The sequence below is a fragment of the Tachyglossus aculeatus genome, assembly GCF_015852505.1.
Source record: "Tachyglossus aculeatus isolate mTacAcu1 chromosome 12 unlocalized genomic scaffold, mTacAcu1.pri SUPER_6_unloc_4, whole genome shotgun sequence".
In the NCBI taxonomy this organism is placed as follows: Eukaryota; Metazoa; Chordata; class Mammalia; order Monotremata; family Tachyglossidae; genus Tachyglossus; species Tachyglossus aculeatus.
The window spans coordinates 3,037,068-3,043,886 of record NW_024044831.1 but is presented as its reverse complement, the minus strand read 5'-3'; the positions used below and the strand labels follow the sequence as shown (position 1 = coordinate 3,043,886).

General features: G+C 44.4%; 1 non-coding gene across 1 annotated transcript; it reads right to left on the bottom strand.

The window, feature by feature from the left end:
* Positions 1 to 1,022: 1,022 nt before the first annotated feature.
* Positions 1,023 to 1,160, bottom strand: LOC119921729. The gene has a single exon (XR_005448583.1). It is a non-coding gene; the product is annotated as a small nucleolar RNA SNORA7 (small nucleolar RNA).
* Positions 1,161 to 6,819: the final 5,659 nt, after the last annotated feature.

Here is a 6,819-nt window from a genome sequence, read left to right as displayed (position 1 = left end):
CTGAGAACTTGGAAGACCACAGTACCAGAGGGTTCGTAAATACATTCCCTGACTGCAATGAGCTTGCAGTCTACAGAAATTAGTCAATCAATCAATGGTCTTTACTGAGCGTTTACTATGTGCAGAGCACTGCATCAATCACTTGGGAGAGTACAATAGAACAGAGTTGGTAGGTGCAATCACCACCCACAAAGAGCTTACAGTGTAGACGGGGAGATTGACATTGAAATAAATTCCTGATAGGGGAAATAATCAGTCAGTCATTAATTAAGTAATCCCTCAATCAACAGTCTAATAATCCCCAACAAAAATAATCAATCTGTCAGTGGTATTTATGGAGCACTTACTGTGTTCCAAGCACTGTGCCAAGTGTTGGGAAAAGTACAGTACAACAGAGTTGATAGACATGATCCCTGCCCACAAAGAGTTTACAATCTTGAGGACAGCTGGGAAGGAAGAGAACAGGGAATGGGGACAGGATAGTGTATGAGGAGAGGGAGACAGACTTTATCGCCAACAAAGTGGTAGGGGAGATATGCCAATTCGCCTCAGCTTGGAGCATGAGAATTTTCAGCTCTCAGGACGGATGACTGACCTCTTTCAGAAAGAATGGTCATTTTCTGTTAGAAACCTACTATGAGAAGCAGCATGATGTATGTAAATACTCTCACTAGGGTTACCCATAACAGAAAAATTGAAGTGGAAACTTCAAAGTTGATTTACCTGTGCTGGGTAGGAGTGGCATGGTAAAGAATCAAACTCAGATTAACAAATGATCCAAATGTGGATCAAAGACAACGGCAGAGACTCGGGTTTTCACTGCGCAGAAGGAGGCAAAGGTAAACTACTTCTGTATGTTTACCAAGAAAACTCTATGGATACATATACCAGAATGACTACTCGTAGTTTATCCATAAAGCCTACTTGGTAAACATACGCCATTGCTTTCTTCCATGCAGTAAATTTAAGTCTCCACCCTCGACTCTCTCCCATGCCGTTGCTGCCAGCACAGGTGAATTTTGACTTGTAGCAGATTGCCTGCCTCTCGCTAGCCACTGCCCAAGCTAGGAATGGAATGGGTAGGCCTTTGCCTGACTCTTCCTCCCATAGCTGAGACTGGTAGTGTACTGGATACTCTCCAGGTGCGATCCCGAGAGGATATTAGTTTGAGTATAAAATCACTTCTAGACTGTAAGCTCGTCGTAGGCAGGGAACATATCTATCATCTCCATTATGTTGGATTCTCCCGAGCATTTAGTACAGTGCTGTGCACAAAGTAACTGCTCAATAAATACGTTGATTGACCTACAACATTTCACAGAAGTCAAGTTCATCGCTTTATGCCCTCTGGTGATATTCTATCTGAAATTTCTTTTAGGCTTCTTTCTCCCCAAATAATAATAATACTTGTGAATCTTGATGAATGCTAATTATACACCAAGCACAGTAGTATGTACAGGGGTAGATGCACAGTATTCATGTAGGACATAGTCTTTACCCCACACTGGACTCACAGCCTCAGTAGCGGGGATAAATTCAGGCCTTGAATTTCCGTTTTATAGATGAAGAATCTGAGGCTCGGAGAAGTTATGTATGCTGCCCAAAGTCACATAGGAGGCAAGTGGTAGAACCAGAATTAGAACACAGGCCCTCCGACTCCAAGGACTGTGCCCTTTCCACTACACTTTGCCACTCCTACAAAACTGTGAGCTTGGAATTCCCTGGCAGCAGGGATCGTTTGTAAAAAAATTATTGAATTCTTTAGGTGCTCAGTACATATAAATGATTGATTTACTCCTACAGGAGTTAATGTTTATTCCTTTATCGAATCCATCAAGGCCTGTAAATTGAAGTCTTCCCTCTTCCTGTGCAGGGAGTTGACATCATGCCCCAGAAATATCCAACATCTCCACGGTGAGGGAATCAGTCCTGCTGGGATTTGCAGAAGTTGGGGAGCTGCGCTGTTCTTCCTGGTCTACTTGGTGACCCTGATGGGGAATCTCCTCATTGTCGCCGTCACTGCCCTCGAACGGCGCCTCCACACCCCCATCTCCCTCAGGAACCTGTCTGTCCTCGACTTCTGCCTCATCTCCGTCACCGTCCCCAAATCGGTCACCATCTCTTTGACTAACAGCCGATCCATCGCCTTGTTGAGGACACAAAAATCGCCTCAAAAATCTCCAGTGGTTACCAGTCAATCTGCGCATGAGGCAGAAACTCCTCATCCTCGGCTTCAAGGCTCTCCATCACCTCGCCCCCTCCTACCTCACCTCCCTTCTCTCCTTCTACAGCCCACCCCGCACCCTCCACTCCTCTGCCGCTAATCTCTTCACCGTGCCTCGTTCTCACCTGTCCCGCCGTCGACCCCCTTGCCCACGTCATCCCCCGGGCCTGGAATGCCGTCCCTCTTCCCATCTGCCAAGCTAGCTCTCTTCCAACCTTCAAGGCCCTACTGAGAGCTCACCTCCTCCAGGAGGCCTTCCCAGCCTGAGCCCCCTCCTTCCTCTCCCCCTCGCCCCCCTTCATCCCCCCCGTCTTACCTCCTTCCCTTCCCCACAGCACCTGTGTATATGTATATATGTTTGTACATATTTATTACTCTTTTTATTTATTTATTTATTTTACTTGTACATATCTATTATATTTTATTTTGTTAATATGTTTGGTTTTGTTCTCTGTCTCCCCCTTCTAGACTGTGAGCCCACTGTTGGGTAGGAACTGTCTCTATATGTTGCCAACTTGTACTTCCCAAACGCTTAGTACAGTGCTCTGCACACAGTAAGCGCTCAATAAATACGATTGATTGATTGAGCTGTGCCACTCATCACTTCCTGGTGGTCCTGTTTGCTGAAGTAATTTTTCGTCCTCATGGCGATGTCTTACCGCCACTACACCGCCATCTGCCTCCCCACTGCCCAACGAGGTCCTCATGAAACCAGGGTCTTGTGGGAAGATGTGCCTCGGTTCCCTCATCTGCAAAATGGGGATTAAGACTCTGAGCCCCACGTAGGACAACCTGATCACCTTGTAACCTCCCCAGCTCTTAGAACAGTGCTTTGCACAAGTAAACGCTTAATAAATGCTATTATTATTATTAGTATTAGTATTATTATTATCATTATTCCCTGTGCCTCAGTTACCTCTTCTGTAAAATGGGGTTTAAGACTGTTGGCCCCCGGTGGGACAACCTGATTACTTTGTAACCTCCCCAGTACTTAGAACAGTGCTTTGCACATAGTGAGAGCTTAATAAATGCTATCATTATTATTAGTAGTAGTAGGAGAGTAACGAGGTGAGATAGGAGGAGGCAATTTATCGAGTGCTTTAAAGCTAGTCGTGAGGAGTTTTCTTTTGATGCGGATGAGCATGGGCAAATGCTGGAGGTTATCGATGATTGGGGAAACATGGACTGAAATTTTTTATAGAAAAATGATCCGGGCAGCAGAGTGAAGTATGGAATGGAGTGGAGAGAGGCAGGAGGCATGGGCAGTCAGCAAGGAGGCTGATAAAATAATCAAGGTGGCATATAATAAAGGATTGGATTAATGTGGTAGCAGTTCGGATGGAGAGGGAAGGACATATTTTAGCGATGTTGTGAAGGTGGAGTCGACAGGAGTTAGTGATGGATTGAATTTCTGGGTTGAATGAGAGAGTAGTAGAGGATAATGCTTGTGAGACAGGAAGTATGGTGGGTCATCGGAGGCCCTCCCAGACTGAGCCCCCTCTTTCCTTTCCCCCTCCTTCCCCTCTCCATCCCCCCCCACCTTGCCTCCTTCCCTTCCCCACAGCACCTTTATATATGTATATATGTTTTGTACGTATTTATTACTCTATTTATGTATTTATTTTACTTGTACATATCTATTCTATTTATTTTATTTTGTTACTATGTTTTGTTTTGTTCTCTGTCTCCTCCTTCTAGACTGTGAGCCCACTGTTGGGAAGGGACGGTCTCTATATGTTGCCAACTTGTACTTCCCAAGCACTTAGTACAGTGCTCTGCACACAGTAAGTGCTCAATAAATGCGATTGATTGATTGATTGATCTACGGTGATGAGAAAATCAAGAAGAGGACAGGGTTTGGAGGGGAAGATAATGAAAAGATTTGGTGCACATTTCCCGCCCACAAGGAGTTTACAGTCTATAGGGGGTTGATCATGCCACTTGAAGCCATGACACGAGTTCATTCATTCAATTTTATTTATTGAGCGCTTACTGTGTGCACAGCACTGTACTAAGCATTTGGAAAGTACAATTCGGCAACAGATAGAGACAATCTCTACCAACAACAAGCTCACAGTCTAGAAGAGGGGGGGGGACAGATAGCAAAGCCAAACAAGTAAACAGGTATCAATACCATCAAAATACATAAATAGAATTATATGGATATATGCACATCATTAATAAAATAGAGTAATGACACGAGTTCATTCATTCAATCGTATTTATTGAGTGCTTAATGTGTGCACAGCCCTGTACTAAGCATTTCGAAAGTACAATTCAGCAACAGATAGAGACAATCTCTACCAACAACAAGCTCACAGTCTAGAAGGGGGGAACAGAAAACAAAGCCAAACAAGTAGACAGGCGTCAATACCATCAAAATAGATGAATAGAATTATCTAGATATATACACATCATTAATAAAATAGAGTAATAATTATGTACAAATATACACAATTGCTGTGGGGAGGTGAACGGAGTAGGGCAGAGGGAGGGAGTGGGGCTGATGGGGAGGGGAGGAGGTGTAGGGCTTTGAAGGGAGGAAGGGAGCTATTTTGGTGGATGTGTGGAGGGAGGGCGTTCCAGGCCAGAGGTAGGATGTGGGCAAGGGGTCGACGGGAGGACAGGTGAGAACGAAGCCCAGTGAGGAGGTTAGAGGCAGAGGAGTGGAGGGCTGGGCTGTAGAAGGAGAGAAGGGAGATGAAGTAGGAGGGGGTAAGGGGATGGAGAGCTATGAAGCCGAGAGTGAGGTGTTTTTGCTTCATGTGAATGTTGATAGGCAACCACTGGAGATTTTTGAGGAGGGGAGTGACCTGCCCAGAGCGTTTCTGTAGAAAGATAATCAGGGCAGCAGAGTGAAGTACAGACTGAAGTGGGGAGAGACAGGAGGATGGGAGATCATAAAGGAAGCTGATTACCCCGCCACTGACCAGCTGTGCGACCTTGAGTGTCCAACTTAACCTCTCTGGGCCTTTCTGTAACATGAGGATATCATACATGCTTTCCATTTCTCTTATATTCTGAGCATCTTACGGTCAGGGAGTTAATCTGAGCTAATGATTTTGTTTCTACCCAGCACTTGTTTCAGCCTTTTGCATGTAAACTGTTAATAAAGACTATAATCATAATGTTGATAATTATGATTATGATAATCAATTATGATTATGATCAGGATCCCATGAATTTATACTTCCTGAGTTAGATCCAGCTACCCCCTGCAGAATCTTGCAACAGCATATTTAGAAGGATCTTGTAATTGTTTTCTAGAGTGTCTTCCAGGTGGATTAATGATAATAATGATAATAAAGTAATAATGATGATGATGATAATAATAATAATAATAATAATAATAATAATAATAATAATATTTGTTAAGCACTCTCTTTGTGCTAGGCACCGTACTAAGCACTGAGGTGGATCCAAGCAAATAAGGTTGGCCACAGTCCCCTGTCCCACGTGGGGCTCACAGTTTCAATCCCCACTTTACAGATGAGGCAACTGAGGGCCAGAGAAGTGAAGGGACTCGCCCAAGGTCACACACCAGACTAGTGACAGAGCCGGGAGTAGAATCTGGATGGAAGGACCGCAATGATTCTCTGCATTGCTTTGATTTTTCCTAAAGTATTGGGAGTAGGAGGGATGGCCATTCACCTGTGAAATCCCGATCTAACATCCAAGACATTTCAGCCTCCAGGCTGTACCAGGTCTGAGTGATTTTATCCAGTGCGTTGACGAAATATTCAATGTGATGGTCTTCTTAACTGCTAGTTTGTTATAGGCAGGGAACGTGCTGGCTGAATATGTTGTTTTGTACCCTCCCAAGATTTTAGTAGAGTGCTCTGCACATAGTAAGTGCTCAATAAATACTTTTGACTGAGGATGATGATGATGATAATAAAAATAATTTAGGAGTCAGTCAATAATATTTATTGAGTACTTACGGCCTGAAGAGCACAGTACTAAGCACTTGGGAGAATATAGTATAACAATATAACAGACGCATTCTCTGCCCACAGTGAGCTTACAGTCTGGAGTGGTAGACAGGCATTAATATGAATAAGTAAATTACGGATATTGACATAGGTGATGTGGGTCTGGGTTGCGGTTGAATGAAGACAGCAAGTCAGGATGAAGCAGAAGGGAGTGGAAGAAAAGGAAAAGAGGACTTAGGGAAGGCCTCTTGGACAAGATGTCCTTCAGTAAAGCTTTGAAGAGGTGGAGAATAAGACACACTCTAAGGGTAGGTACGGCTCCTGGAAGAAAGGGAGTAAAAGATGGATACAGATCCCATCCAAATGCTCAGATCCATCACCTCTCATCCAACCATCTATCCATTCATCCATTCATTCATTCATCCAATAGTCCATCAGTGTAATTGATTGAGCACAACTTGTGTGCCAAGTGCGGTAGCCAGCTTTTTGGAAACTTCGTGACCTGCCCCACCCAGAAGACCAAGGAGGGATGGAGGTCCGTGCCCCTCAGACACACGCTGCTCCAAGGAAAGTGACTTTGGTGGAGGAGGGTAGAGGGACAGGGACGGACAAGGAGGAGGATGGAAGAGTCGGAGTCAGTCTGGGGAGTTGCTTACACTCGGA